Consider the following 13,021-nt stretch of genomic DNA (forward strand, 5'->3'; position numbering starts at 1 on the left):
GCCAGATGTTGGAGATATCTTGAAGATATACAGCAGCACTATAAAGTGTGTGTGTGTACACACACACACACACACACACACACACATATATATATATATATATATATATATATATATATATATATATTCTTTAAAAATCCAATCCCAAAAATTGTGGAAAACAACAAAGAGTTCTGCTTATAGTATTTACTGATCCTAATAAAAGAAATGACACTGTAGCTTTATTTTACCTTCAGTATTACCCCATCTGCACTGCCGTATAATCCAATTCCTGAACGCAGGTTATGTGCTTTAAACTGGATGATATTTTTATTTTATTTATTTTGTACACTTCTATTCCGCCCTTCTCCCCACAAGGGGGACTCATGGCAGCCTGATATGGCAGTGTAGACTCATACAATCCAGTTTAAAGCAGATGTGCATTCAGAAATTGGATTATATGGTCAGTGTAGATGGGGCCTTAGATATCATGGGGTTTGGAAGAGACAGCAGGTTAATTCAATGTCTGTGAACTGGAAAATATTAATTTGGCAGGAAAGTTTTTGAGGCCCCTTCTACATTGTCATATAAAATCCAGATTATGACTCTGCAGACTGTAGACTCATATAATCCAGTTCAAATAAAATAATTATATGACAATGTAGAAGGGGCCATCTTGGCCATACTCTAGTGTTCCTGAAGTAAAAACACATGCCCTGGATTTCCTCTCTGAAATGATGGGAGTGTATAAAATCTCAGACATTCGGTCTCGGTAAAAGGTTCTGGAAATACCAAATGTAGAATAGGGAGGCACTCTCTGCACATAAGGAGTTCTTAAAACTTAGTTGTAATTTTGTAAAATAGTGGGAAAGCTTTTGTGCCGCCTTCATATATGATATGCTGACTCACAGTCAGAGGCGGCCCAAGGTAATTTTCAATGGTAAGCAAACAGTATTTTGCCCCCCCCCCCCAACCAATCACTGATATATATATTTTCTGTTCGTCATGGGAGTTCTGTGTGCCATATTTGATTCAATTCCATCATTGGTGGAGTTCAGAATGCTCTTTGATTGTAGGCAAACTATACATCCCAGTAACTACAATGTCAAGGTCTATTTTCCCCCAAGAGCGCCTCAAGAGCACCCCTGGGCAAAATCAACTATACTGCAAATACTTACTTTGTGTAATGGGTTGAGCTGCCCCTGTGTGGTAAATAAATATAAGCATATGTATGTATGTGTGCATGTGAAGAGAGGCACTTGAATAATGTATACACATAAGTGACCATGAACATTTAGGTAAAGGTAAAAGTAAATAGATGGCCATCTGTCAGGGGTGCTTTGAATGCAGTATTCCTGCTTTTTGGCAGGGGGTTGGACTGGATGGCCCATGAGGTCTCTTCCAACTCTATGATTCTATGAATGTGCACATGTCCCTCTGTGTGAATGTTTACAGATCCTTATGTATGTGTGCACCATTAGATCAGTGCATGACTATGTGTGTGTATATATGTGTGTGACTTTGAAGCCCTGCTCAGCCATGAACCCCACTGGATGATGTTGGGCAGGTCACTCTCTCTCAGCCACAAAGGAAAGTTAGGGCAAACCTTTTCTCAATAAAGCTTGTCATGGAAACAATATGTACGCTTCTCTCTGTTTCGTTTATTCTAATTACACTAGATTGTGTGGGTGCTTTCATGCATTCTTTCTCTTTCTTTCAATCCCACCCCTCATACTTTCCCCTTCCTTTCTCTTCCTTCCTTCCCTTCTTTTCTCCCTCTCTCTCTTCTTTCTTTCTCTTCTTTTTCTTTCTTTCCTTCCTTCCTCCCTTCCCTCCATACACGTCACCTTTCTTTCCCAGTGACATCACAGAGGGCCACTTCACCTAGCAACAGCCTTTGTGGTACAAACAGACAAACATATGTTCTTTCACATTTTTTATATACTGAGAGATTTATTTATATTGCACCTTTCCCCCACCATGGGGACTCGAAGTGGCTGTACATGTGCATGGATAAATATATACATCATGTATGTGTATGGAAATATATGGTGACAAAAAAGGAGGCAAAAGTAGGAAAGGATATATATATCTCTTACATCATTTACTGGCACCAAGCATTGTTCCTATGAGAGTGGTGTGTGTTTGTGTATCCTGTACCTATAGGCACAGATAAGGAGACTATCAATAGATCCGTACATAGACATGTATATCCACTCACATGCATATGCATGGATATATATGCATATACATACACTGCACCACCAGAGCCCCCAGTGGTGCAGTGAGTTAAACTGCTGAGCTGCTGAACTTGCTGATTGAAAGGTCGCAGGTTTGAATCTGGGGAGCGCCATGAGCTCCCACTGTTAGCCCTAGCTTCTGCCAACCTAGCAGTTCAAAAACATGCAAATGTGAGTGGATCAATAGGTATTGCTTTGATGGGAAGGTAACTGCGCTCCATGCAGTCATGCCAGTCACATGACCTTGGAGGTGTCCATGGACAATGCCGGCTCTTCAGCTTAGAAATGAAGATGAGCACCAACCTCCAGAGTCGGACACAACTAGGCTTAATGTCAAGGGGAAAACCATTACCTTTAGCTACATGTTCATGGTCACATATGTGCATATATGTGGATATACAAATGCACATGGATATACAAATGCATAGAAATGCATGGAAATATATATGGGCACACAAGCACGTTCAGGGATATACATTCGGCCCGGCCATTTTTAAAAAATGTTTATTTGTCACCATTGACTGTTTTTGTTTATGTGATTTATATGATTTGTATTGTATTTATTGTTTATTAATGTTGTGCTTATTGATGTTTTGTTTGATGTATTTTGGGCTTGGTCTCATGTAAGCCGCACAGAGTCCCTTGGGGAGATGGTAGCAGGGTACAAATAAAGTATTATTATTATTATTATTATTATTATTATTATTATTATTATTTTATAGCTATAGATGTGTGCATAGCTCTGTAAGGGAGATACGCATGTACATCAGTGGTTCTCAATCTTCCTAATGCAGTGACCCCTTAATACAGTTCCTCATGTTGTGGTGACCCCCAACCATAACATTATTTCCATTAGTACTTCATAACTGTAATTTTGCTACTGTTATGAATCGTAATGTAAATATCAATATGCAGGATGTATTTTCGATATGCAGGATATGCAGGATGTATTTTCACTCACTGGACCAAATTTGGTAGAGTTGGGGGGGGGGGTATTTTGTCATTAAGGAGTTGTAGTTGTTGGGATTTATAGTTCACCTACAATCAAAGAGCATTCTGAACTCCACCAATGATGGAATTGAACCAAACTTGGCACACAAAACTCCCATGACCAACAGAAATTATTGGAAGGGTTCAGTGGGCTTTGACCTTGAGTTTGGGAGTTGTAGTTCACCTACATCTGGAGAGCACTGTGGACCCAAACCTTTTTTGTACTGGATTATATGGCAATGTAGACTCATATAGTCAAGTTCAAAGCAGATAATGTGGACTATTGGCTTTAATCATCTGGATTATAGGGCAGCATAGAAGGGGCTCAAGTGTTAGTGACCAGATAGGGAAAGACTGTTTGAAAACACAAAGAAATAATGGAAGAGGATATACTAAGCAAATCAGTGCAGTGAAAAGTGGTCAGTGCAATTCAATACAGTATAGAAATAAAGTTTTATAATTTTTTAATGATTCCGTTCGTAAAGGAGTTTTCCATCTGCTTCATCTTGATGTGTTGAGGAACTCTCAACTGAAAATATCACTTGTAGTGTACAGTTTATTCACAGAACAGAGATCAGATCTAGAAATGAAAGCATTAAGTAATACTATCACATCTCAGAATATGTTCCTTTGTTAAAAGAAATCAGGTGAAAATCAATGGCTTCTAGAATGAGGTGTATGTGTATGTGTACGAGAGAGATGGGGAGGCAGAGAGATGGGGAGGGAAGAAGGAAGAGGTTAGCAATAGCCAGTAAACAGAGGCCTGTTTCCTTTTCAGATCTTTGGATGATGTGAGCACTACATTTATAACCTCAGGGCTTGTTTGATTTGCTTCCCCTTCCCACACAGACACAAATATACATGAAGCAAGAAAAATACATTTATGAATCAGATCTTCCTGGATGGAAGCAATAGGATTACATTTCATAATACACCACAAATATGCTGACAATTGATACTCCACATAGGCAGAAAAAAATGAAATACAAAGATACAGAACTGGCTGCCTGCCTCAATAGCAGTACATGTGAAAAAGATCTTGGAGTCCTCCTAGACAACAAGTTAAACGTGAACCACCAATGTCATGTGGCAGCTAAAAAAAAGTCAATGGGATTTTGGCGTGCATAAATAGGAGTTGTGTCTAGATCCAGGGAAGTCATGCTATCCTTCTATTCTGCCTTGGTCAGACCACACCTGGAATCTCACTGTGTCCAGTTCTGGGCACCACAGTTTAAGAGAGATGTTGATAAGCTGGAATGTGCCCAGAGAAAGGCAACTAAAATGATCAAGGGTCTGGAGAACAAGCCCTATGTGGAATGGCTTAAATTGCTGGGCATGTTTAGCCTGCAGAAGAGAACGCTGAGAGGAGGCATGATGGCTATGTATAAATATGTGAGTGGAAGTCATAGGGAGGAGGGAGCAAGCTTGTTTTCTGCTGCTCTGGAGACTAGGATGCAGAACAATGGCTCCAAACTACAGGAAAGGAGATTCCACCTGAACATTAGGAGGAACTTCAAAACTGTGAGAGCTATTCAGCAATGGAACTCTCTGCCCCGGAGCGTGGTGGAGGCTCCTTCTTTGGAGGCTTTTAAACAGAGGCTGGATGGCCATCTGCCAGGGGTGCTTTGAATGCAATTTTAGTGCTTCTTGGCAGGGGGTTGGACTGGATGACCCATGAGGTCCCTTCCAACTATGATTCTATGACTGAAGATGTGCATAAGCACACTCACTTCACTTTTTGGTGTCAGCTGCAGGAGGACTATACATACTTTTGTGCAGCGGGAGGGGAGGCAGTGAGTTAGAGAGAGAAATATTGAAAAAATTACTTTTTTCATGCTGTGCAGGTGTGCCCATGTGCTACAAAAGTATTATTAGAAGCTGAAGCTCAAAATACCATGAGGACCCCCAGAGTGGAGAAGAATAATCTGCATTTAGGAAGCGGCTTCTTAAAAGACAGCTGAAATAATAGAATCATATAAAGAGTTGGAAGAGACCACAAGAACCTTCCAGTACAACTCGTCATGCAGGAACATCCAAGTAAAGCACTCCCTACAGTGGCTGTCAGGTTCTGTTTAAAAAAAACTTCCGAGAAGGAGACTCAACCACAGTCCAAGGCAGCAAAATCCACTGTGAAACAGCTCTTTACAATGTAGCTAATAACTCAATATCTTCATAACAATCTGCCTTCTTTTCCCAACACATCTCTTTTAAAGGAAATTGTTGCAAAACTTACAAATTAGAGTAAATTCACTCTTTTTTTTTAAAAGGTCACCTCTGTTGTTAACTATCATGCATTTTGCACAACACAACCAGGGTACATGGTGAACTTTATTCCAACTTCCCCTAAGAATTTCAACACGTGCTTACATCAATGTGCCAGAGTGACCTATGTTTAGTTATAGATTTCTAAAGGTCCAACTTACCAAAAGTTCTACAAAGAGTCATTGCACATGCACTCTTTATTGAGCAGGTGGAGTTCAATGCGCAATTTTCATCCCTCTCATGAAAATTACTGTTACTCATTTGAATTGGGGTGGGGAGCATTATTAGCACTTCTATGTTGAGCTCCCTCTTAAAAATTAGCCCTCCTGTGTGGTAGTTAGCCTTAGACAAAGTTCCCATTGTGTGTTGGGAAGGAGTACCAAGATGACAGGATCATAAGCTGTGTCCATAGGCTTAAGATGGAGCCCCCGGTGCGCAGTGGGTTAAACCACTGAGTTGCTGAACTTGCTGATCAAAAGATCACAGGTTTGAATCCAGGGAGCGGTGCGAGCTCCCACTATTAGCCCCAGCTTCTGCCAACCTAGAAGTTTGAAAACATCCAAATGTTAGTAGATCAATAGGTACAGCTCCAGTGGGGAAGTAACGGTGCTCCATGCAGTCATGCTGGCCACATGACCTTGGAGGTGTCTACAGACAATGCCAGCTCTTCAGCTTAGAAATGGAAATGAACACCAACACTGGAATTAATGTCAGGGGAAAAACCTTTACCTGTAGGCTTAAGATTCTTTTTTTGATGCTGCCCAATTTATAATTGCACTTTATAATCATTTCATTCTTCATCTACCTTCATACTACAATGTTTACAGTAATCCTGTATGGTAGGGGTGGGCAAAGTGTGGTCCTGCAGATGTGACTGGACTTCCATCTCCCATCATCCCTCACTATGGGTTATGCTGGCTAAGGCGCAGCAAAGGGCTGCATTTTGCCACCTCTACAGTGTGGAAAGTCAGTAATCTGAATCCTATTATTAGTTTCCAATTTAAATAGATTTGTTGAATCAGTATGATGTACCTATATCTCAGTTCATCATTCAACAAATGTTTCAACTTCAGTTGACTCTAACCAATATGAGTCAGGCAAATATGATCATCTTCATTTAAGGTGAAGGAATTAAGCTGGCAGCCATATTTTTACATCTAACCTGGTCCCTTTCACAAACAAAGAGGATTATGGTTGCCAAGTACCTAATTCCGACAATCAATATGTGGACATCATTGTTTCAATTAAAAATCTCACAAGTGTTTCCTGGACAATTCCAGAAGTGAACTATACAGTTCATTTAGAAGACACACATTTCAGAAAGAGGGAGGATGTTTAAATGTTTTTTCACGTAAGCTTGAGGGAAAAATAATTGACAAAGAACAAAGAACACTCATTCTGCCATCTTATCCCATCTTTTTTTTTTTGACAGCTGCTTCCTCAATATAAGGGTGGTATAATTGTTCTCGTCAGTCTTATAATTAAAATCACTATCCAGCTGACGTACAATTTGCAGAGGCTTCCCTTATGAGTTTAACAGATGTTGCCTTATTAGATCAGGACTCTGCCATCATTATAATCAGGTCTTTTGTGTGCGTCTGTTAATGTTTGTTGTCATAATCTTCTCAATTGTACATATGTGAAAGCAAAAATGAGATCTTGAGTATCAGTCAAACCAATCCAAGCTATCAATTCAAAGAATACTTCTACCGGGTTGTTGTAGGTTTTTCCGGGCTATATGGTCATGTTCTGGAGGCAATTTTTCTCCTGACGTTTCGCCTGCATCTATGGCAAGCATCCTCAGAGGTAATGAGGTCTGTTGGAAGTAGGAAAAATGGGTTTATATATCTGTGGAATGACCAGGGTGAGACAAAGGACCCCTGTCTGCTGGGGTTAGCTGTGAATGTTTCAGCTGATCACCTTGATTAGCATTCAATGGCTTGGAAGGGCCTGGGGGGAATATTTTGTTGAGAGTGATTTTATGTGCCTGTTTGTTCCCCCTCTGTTGTTTTGCTGTTGTAATTTTTGAGTTTTTTTAATACTGGTAGCCAGATTTTGTTCATTTTCATGGTTTCCTCCTTTCTGTTGAAATTGTCCACATGCTTGTGGATTTCAATGGCTTCTCTGTGTAGTCTGACATGGTGGTTGTGAGAGTGGTCCAGCACTTCTGTGTTCTCAAATAATATGCTGTGTCCAGGTTGGTTCATCAGGTGCTCTGCTATGGCTGATTTCTCTGGTTGGAGTAGTTTGCAGTGCCTTTCATGTTCCCTGATGCGTGTCTGGGCACTGCGTTTGGTGGTCCCTATGTAGACTTGTCCACAGCTGCATGGTACACGGTAGACTCCTGCAGAGGTGAGAGGATCCTTCTTGTCCTTTGCTGAACATAGCATTTGTTGGATTTATGTGCCTGGACACAGGCACATAAAATCACTCTCAACAAAATATTCCCCCCAGGCCCTTCCAAGCCATTGAATGCTAATCAAGGTGATCAGCTGAAACATTCACAACTAGCCCCAGCAGACAAAAGTCCTTTGTCTCACCCTGGTCATTCCACAGATATATAAACCCATTTTTCCTACTTCCAACAGACCTCACTACCTCTGAGGATGCTTGCCATAGATGCAGGCGAAACGTCAGGAGAAAAATTGCCTCCAGAACATGACCATATAGCCCGGAAAAACCTACAACAACCCAGTGATTCTGGCCACGAAAGCCTTCAACAATACAATACCTCTACCATTGTAGTATATTTGCTGCCGGTGAGATAATCTACCAAGTTCCCATTCAAATCGACTGGGTGGGTAGGTAGGAAAGAAGCAATATTCCAGTAAAAGAAATAGTCTTTCAGATGTGGGGAAAGCCATTGTTCTCCCTCCCTGATTCTGTTTATATCATTATTGATTTTTAAATATGAACTTTGCAGCAGTACTAATAACGAGAAAAGCAGCTTGAGAAAAAGTAACTTTTGCAAAAGATGAGCACTGGGGCCCTTTTATACTACAATAGAAGCTATGTTTTCATGGGAGCTTAGTGGTGCAAGACTTCTGTAAAAGTGGGGAGAGCATGATTTTTTAAAAAAACACTATTTTTAAAATCCAAGATAACATCTTCCTAGAAATCTCTAGGATGGTCCTCCAAGTTTTTTTTCCTTGTCATGAGCAACTTGAGCAACTGCATGTCACTTCTGGTGTGAGAGAATTGGCTGTCTGGATGGACGTTGCCTAGGGGGCACCCAGGTGTTTATTTAAATTTATTTATTTAAAACATTTATATTCCACCCTTCTCACCCTGAAGGGGAGCACAACATGCAAATGGCAAACATTCAATGCCAGTGCATAAATAAATTCTGCACATACATAAGCATTTAAAACATTTATCTTGATATTAAATTCCACTGTTTCACCATCTCTGTTTTACCATCCTATGGAAGGCTTCTCTCATGTCCCTGCATGAGAAGCTGGAGCTGACAGTCAGGAGCTCACCCTGCTCCCTGGATTCAAACCACCAACCTATCATTCAGCAGTCCTGCCAACACAAAGGTTTAACTCATTGTGCCACCGGGGGCTCCCCCTCCAAGGTGACTCCATGGTCATCTTCTGCCAGGAGCTATCCAAGGTGGTGAAGCATATCCCCTCTCAAATGTTCAGCACCTTTTACATGGTTAACTAATGAAAAAAAAATGAGACCAAAACTTAGGGGAGAACTGCAGGAACTGCAGGTGTAGATGGGGAGAGAGTGCAGCTAATTCAGCTCTAGAAATAGTGAATGATCATTGGGAATGAGTTCTCTTTTATCCCTTGCTGCGTATTTCTGGTTGCAAGACAATTTCATCTCCTGCTGTGCAAGGCCTTTACCCTCTTTCCAGGCTTTTCTGAGCTTAAAAAGGAAGAAGAGTTCCCCTCCTACCAAACACAATACTATTTTCTTCTGGGTAAACAACATGTATACTATCTGGCTAAGGCTGCAGCTCTGTCACATTAATTGATTGATAGATTTTGCCTATTTGCAATTTGTTCATTTGTTTCTTTAGCCATATAGGCAAGGGAAGGCGCAACAGGACTGCCTTTCTGTTTGTTTGAAGGGGTGGAAGGCAAGTGTGAAACCGACACATTTCTTGACCATTCCAGTTGTTCCTTCCTTTTTCCCTTTGAAGAAACATCGTTCAAAAACAATAAATCACAGTGGCCTCTTCAAATGTCTGGAGAAGGAGTGTAATTAAATTCTTTAAATGTTTAGTTTGGTTGTGAAGCTGATTTGGGGGTGGGATACCAAGATATGAGTTAGAAATCCACATCTACATCACAGTGCAAAAATGGTGCTAAGAAGCAGCTGCTTCAAAATGCTTGGAAAAGTTTGGGATGATCATCATGAAACAGGGAAGAGGATAAAACTAGCCTCTCGGCTATGCCACCATCACTGTTCAGACGACTGGGCCTTCACTTATGTTCAGGCTACAGATCATTTGAGAATGTGTTGAAAACTATGAACATCTGGAAAACCTTCCCAAAACATGGCAACAACAATGATTGTATATCACTATCCCATGACATTATACAATTCTTTAGTGAAGCACTAGCTCAATAAACAAGATTGGCATTAAAAGTTTTCCAACAGAACAAGTTTAATGTAACAGGAAACAACTGGAAATAGCTTTTGCCTAAAGGTCTTCTAGTTTCAGCCTCTGCAACTCTGCTCTTTGCAAGCAGAGTGTTGGTGTTGCAGACATGAGGATTGTAAGACTGTATCCACACTACATATTATAATAGTTCCAAACCACATTAACTGCTATGGCTCACTGCTATGGAACTCTGGGATTTGTAGTTTAATTTAGCCTTCTGATGCCACATCAAATTCGAAATCCCAAGATTTTATTGGATGGAGCTATGGCAGTTAAAGTAGCTATAATTCTGGCGTGCAGAAAGTCTTCTGGCATATCAATGTGGGTCATCTGAGCCATTATTTGGACTTGGGAGAAGAATGCTCATAGATATTATAGACAAGTAAAGGGTCTCCATACAAATTAAGCTCAAGAAGGCTAAGGTCAAAATGAATGATTCTCAACTTGTGGGTCTGCAGGTGTTTTGGACTACAACTCCCAGAAATCTCAGCCAGTTTACCAGCTGTTAGGATTTCTGGAAGTTGGAGGCCAAAACATCTGGGGACCCACAGATTGAAAACCACTGGTCTAAGGAAAGGACTTGTAAAAATGAGAGGATGCAGTACTTAAAATTGAGAGGCTGTAGTTGAAGTGAAACACAGAGTTACCTTAGGGCTCTGTAAAGATCTTCAAGGTGTGTCTACCTCCTTGGACATCTTTGGTGTGTGATGTTTTCGAATGTTTAAGGTTTGCTTCTATCTATACAAAATCTGTATATTGATAAATAAATGCAAATAATACAAAATGTCAAACCACAATGTGTTTCTAAAATTTCTAGAGCAGGGATGTAAATCCTATAGCCCTACAGATTGGCAGTTCTGGCTAAGGTTTCTGCAAGCTCCAGGCCAACATCTGTGTGCTTTAGACACACAGAAACACACTGCTGTGACAAAGAGGGGAATCCTCTTTGCTCGAAGCTTCATAAAAGGAAACCAAATTGGGCTGGTGATATAATCATAATACTACTAATAATAAACTAGACACTTGGTGAGTGTCCGACATGTGATCAAATACAAAAGCCAGCATAGTGATCTTGTTTGATCTTGATCTTGTTTGCTGTGTTCTAATCTTGTTATGTATCTAATGATGATGGTGATGATGATATTTCTACCCCACCTTTCTTTGTGGCTGTACCCAAAGTAGTTTACAATATATAAAACCACAGTTCTCCAAGTCTTTTCTCTTTCTCCTTGTTTCCCTTTCTTTTCTTTTCCTTTTCTTTTATTTCCTTTCCTTCACTGACTTCCCTTTACTGACCTCCCAAACCTGAGATATTTAATTTAAAATCATCAGGTGGCTTAAAATTATCCCCTCCCTAATTACCAGTAGTGTATGCACTACCCAGCCATTTTGTAAGATCTTCTGCTGTCATAAAAAGTAAAGCTTAATTTTTTAAAAATTGCCATAAAATGTTTTATGTTGTCAGCAGCTGTGCGGTTTTAACAAAATGCCTATAAAAACAAGACTTGAGGTAGAATAATGGGAGTTTGTGTCCGCCTGGGAGCCATTTAGCATATGAAGGAGGAAGTAAAGTTGAAATAAACCCTTTGGCCCTTGAGAAAGAACTGGTGGGTTTTTATTGCAACAGGATAGCTGCAATGCTCTGAACCATTAACTGTATCATCACATTTATAACTGTTTTAAGTATACATCCTTATGTTAGCTTACAGTGTATCCCTGAGAGGAGAGGTTAAGTCATATAAAATGCACCACAGGAATATTTGTTCTGAATCATATTTAGGTGTAATTTCCCTTCCCACAAGTCTCAGTACAACATGAAAGTCAGAAACAATTCCACATTAATTTGAACAACAAAAAATGGAAACACAGTCAACAAAGAGCATAAAAATCATAATACAAAAGCCCAGTAATGAGCATGTATACTGAAAAACTAGAGTTGCTTGAGACAAATTCAGGTGAATAAAGTGTTTGACTTCCTATGGCTATTCCTTTTGTGAATGAGACTGGATCCATAAGGCTTTGGGCATTATGTATATTTTGGGGGGAGGGGTAAAATCTGATGTAAAATGCAAGGACAACTAAGGCTCCACACAGTGGCCAGTTATGTTTAACTTATCCATAAATGACACAAAGATAGGGAATAGTCACAACCTGAGGGCTCATTCTCACTGCACATTTATGGTACTATATACTACTATATATCATGGCTGCATCCCATGGAATCCTGAAGTGTGGGCACTAGACATCTCTACAGAGAATTTGAAAGGTTCCTCTCTAAACTATAAATCCCAGGATTCCACAGGATATTGTCATAGCAGTCAAGAGAGATATTGACAAGCTGGAATGTGTCCAGAGGAGGGTGACTAAAATGATCAAGGGTCTGGAAAACAAGCCCTATGAGGAGCGGCTTAAGGAGCTAGGCATGTTTAGCCTCAAGAAGAGAAGGCTGAGAGATGATAGCCATGTATAAATATGTGAGAGGAAGCCACAGGGAGGAGGGAGCAAGCTTGTTTTCTGCTTCCCTGGAGACTAGGATGCCGAACAATGGCTTCAAACTACAAGAGAGGCGATTCCATCTGAACATGAGGAAGAACTTTTTAACTGTGAGAGCCGTTCAGCAGTGGAACTCTCTGCCCCGGAGTGTGGTGGAGGCTCCTTCTTTGGAAGCTTTTAAACAGGGGCTGGATGGCCATCTGTCAGGGGTGATTTGAATGCAACATTCCTGCTTCTTGGCAGGGGGTTGGACTGGATGGCCATGAACATGGGATATGTTCCCAGCCTTCACATGGATACAGTCAACTGTGGATGATAGTGGGCCCTATGGAAATGAAGAACTTCTGACCCAAGAATATCAGTGAGTCACATGAAAAAAACATAGATATGTCTAGTGGACATTTTTTGTTGCAGACATGGATAAATGAAACCACTGAAA

The sequence above is a fragment of the Anolis sagrei genome, chromosome 3, assembly GCF_037176765.1.
Source record: "Anolis sagrei isolate rAnoSag1 chromosome 3, rAnoSag1.mat, whole genome shotgun sequence".
NCBI lineage: Eukaryota > Metazoa > Chordata > Lepidosauria > Squamata > Dactyloidae > Anolis > Anolis sagrei.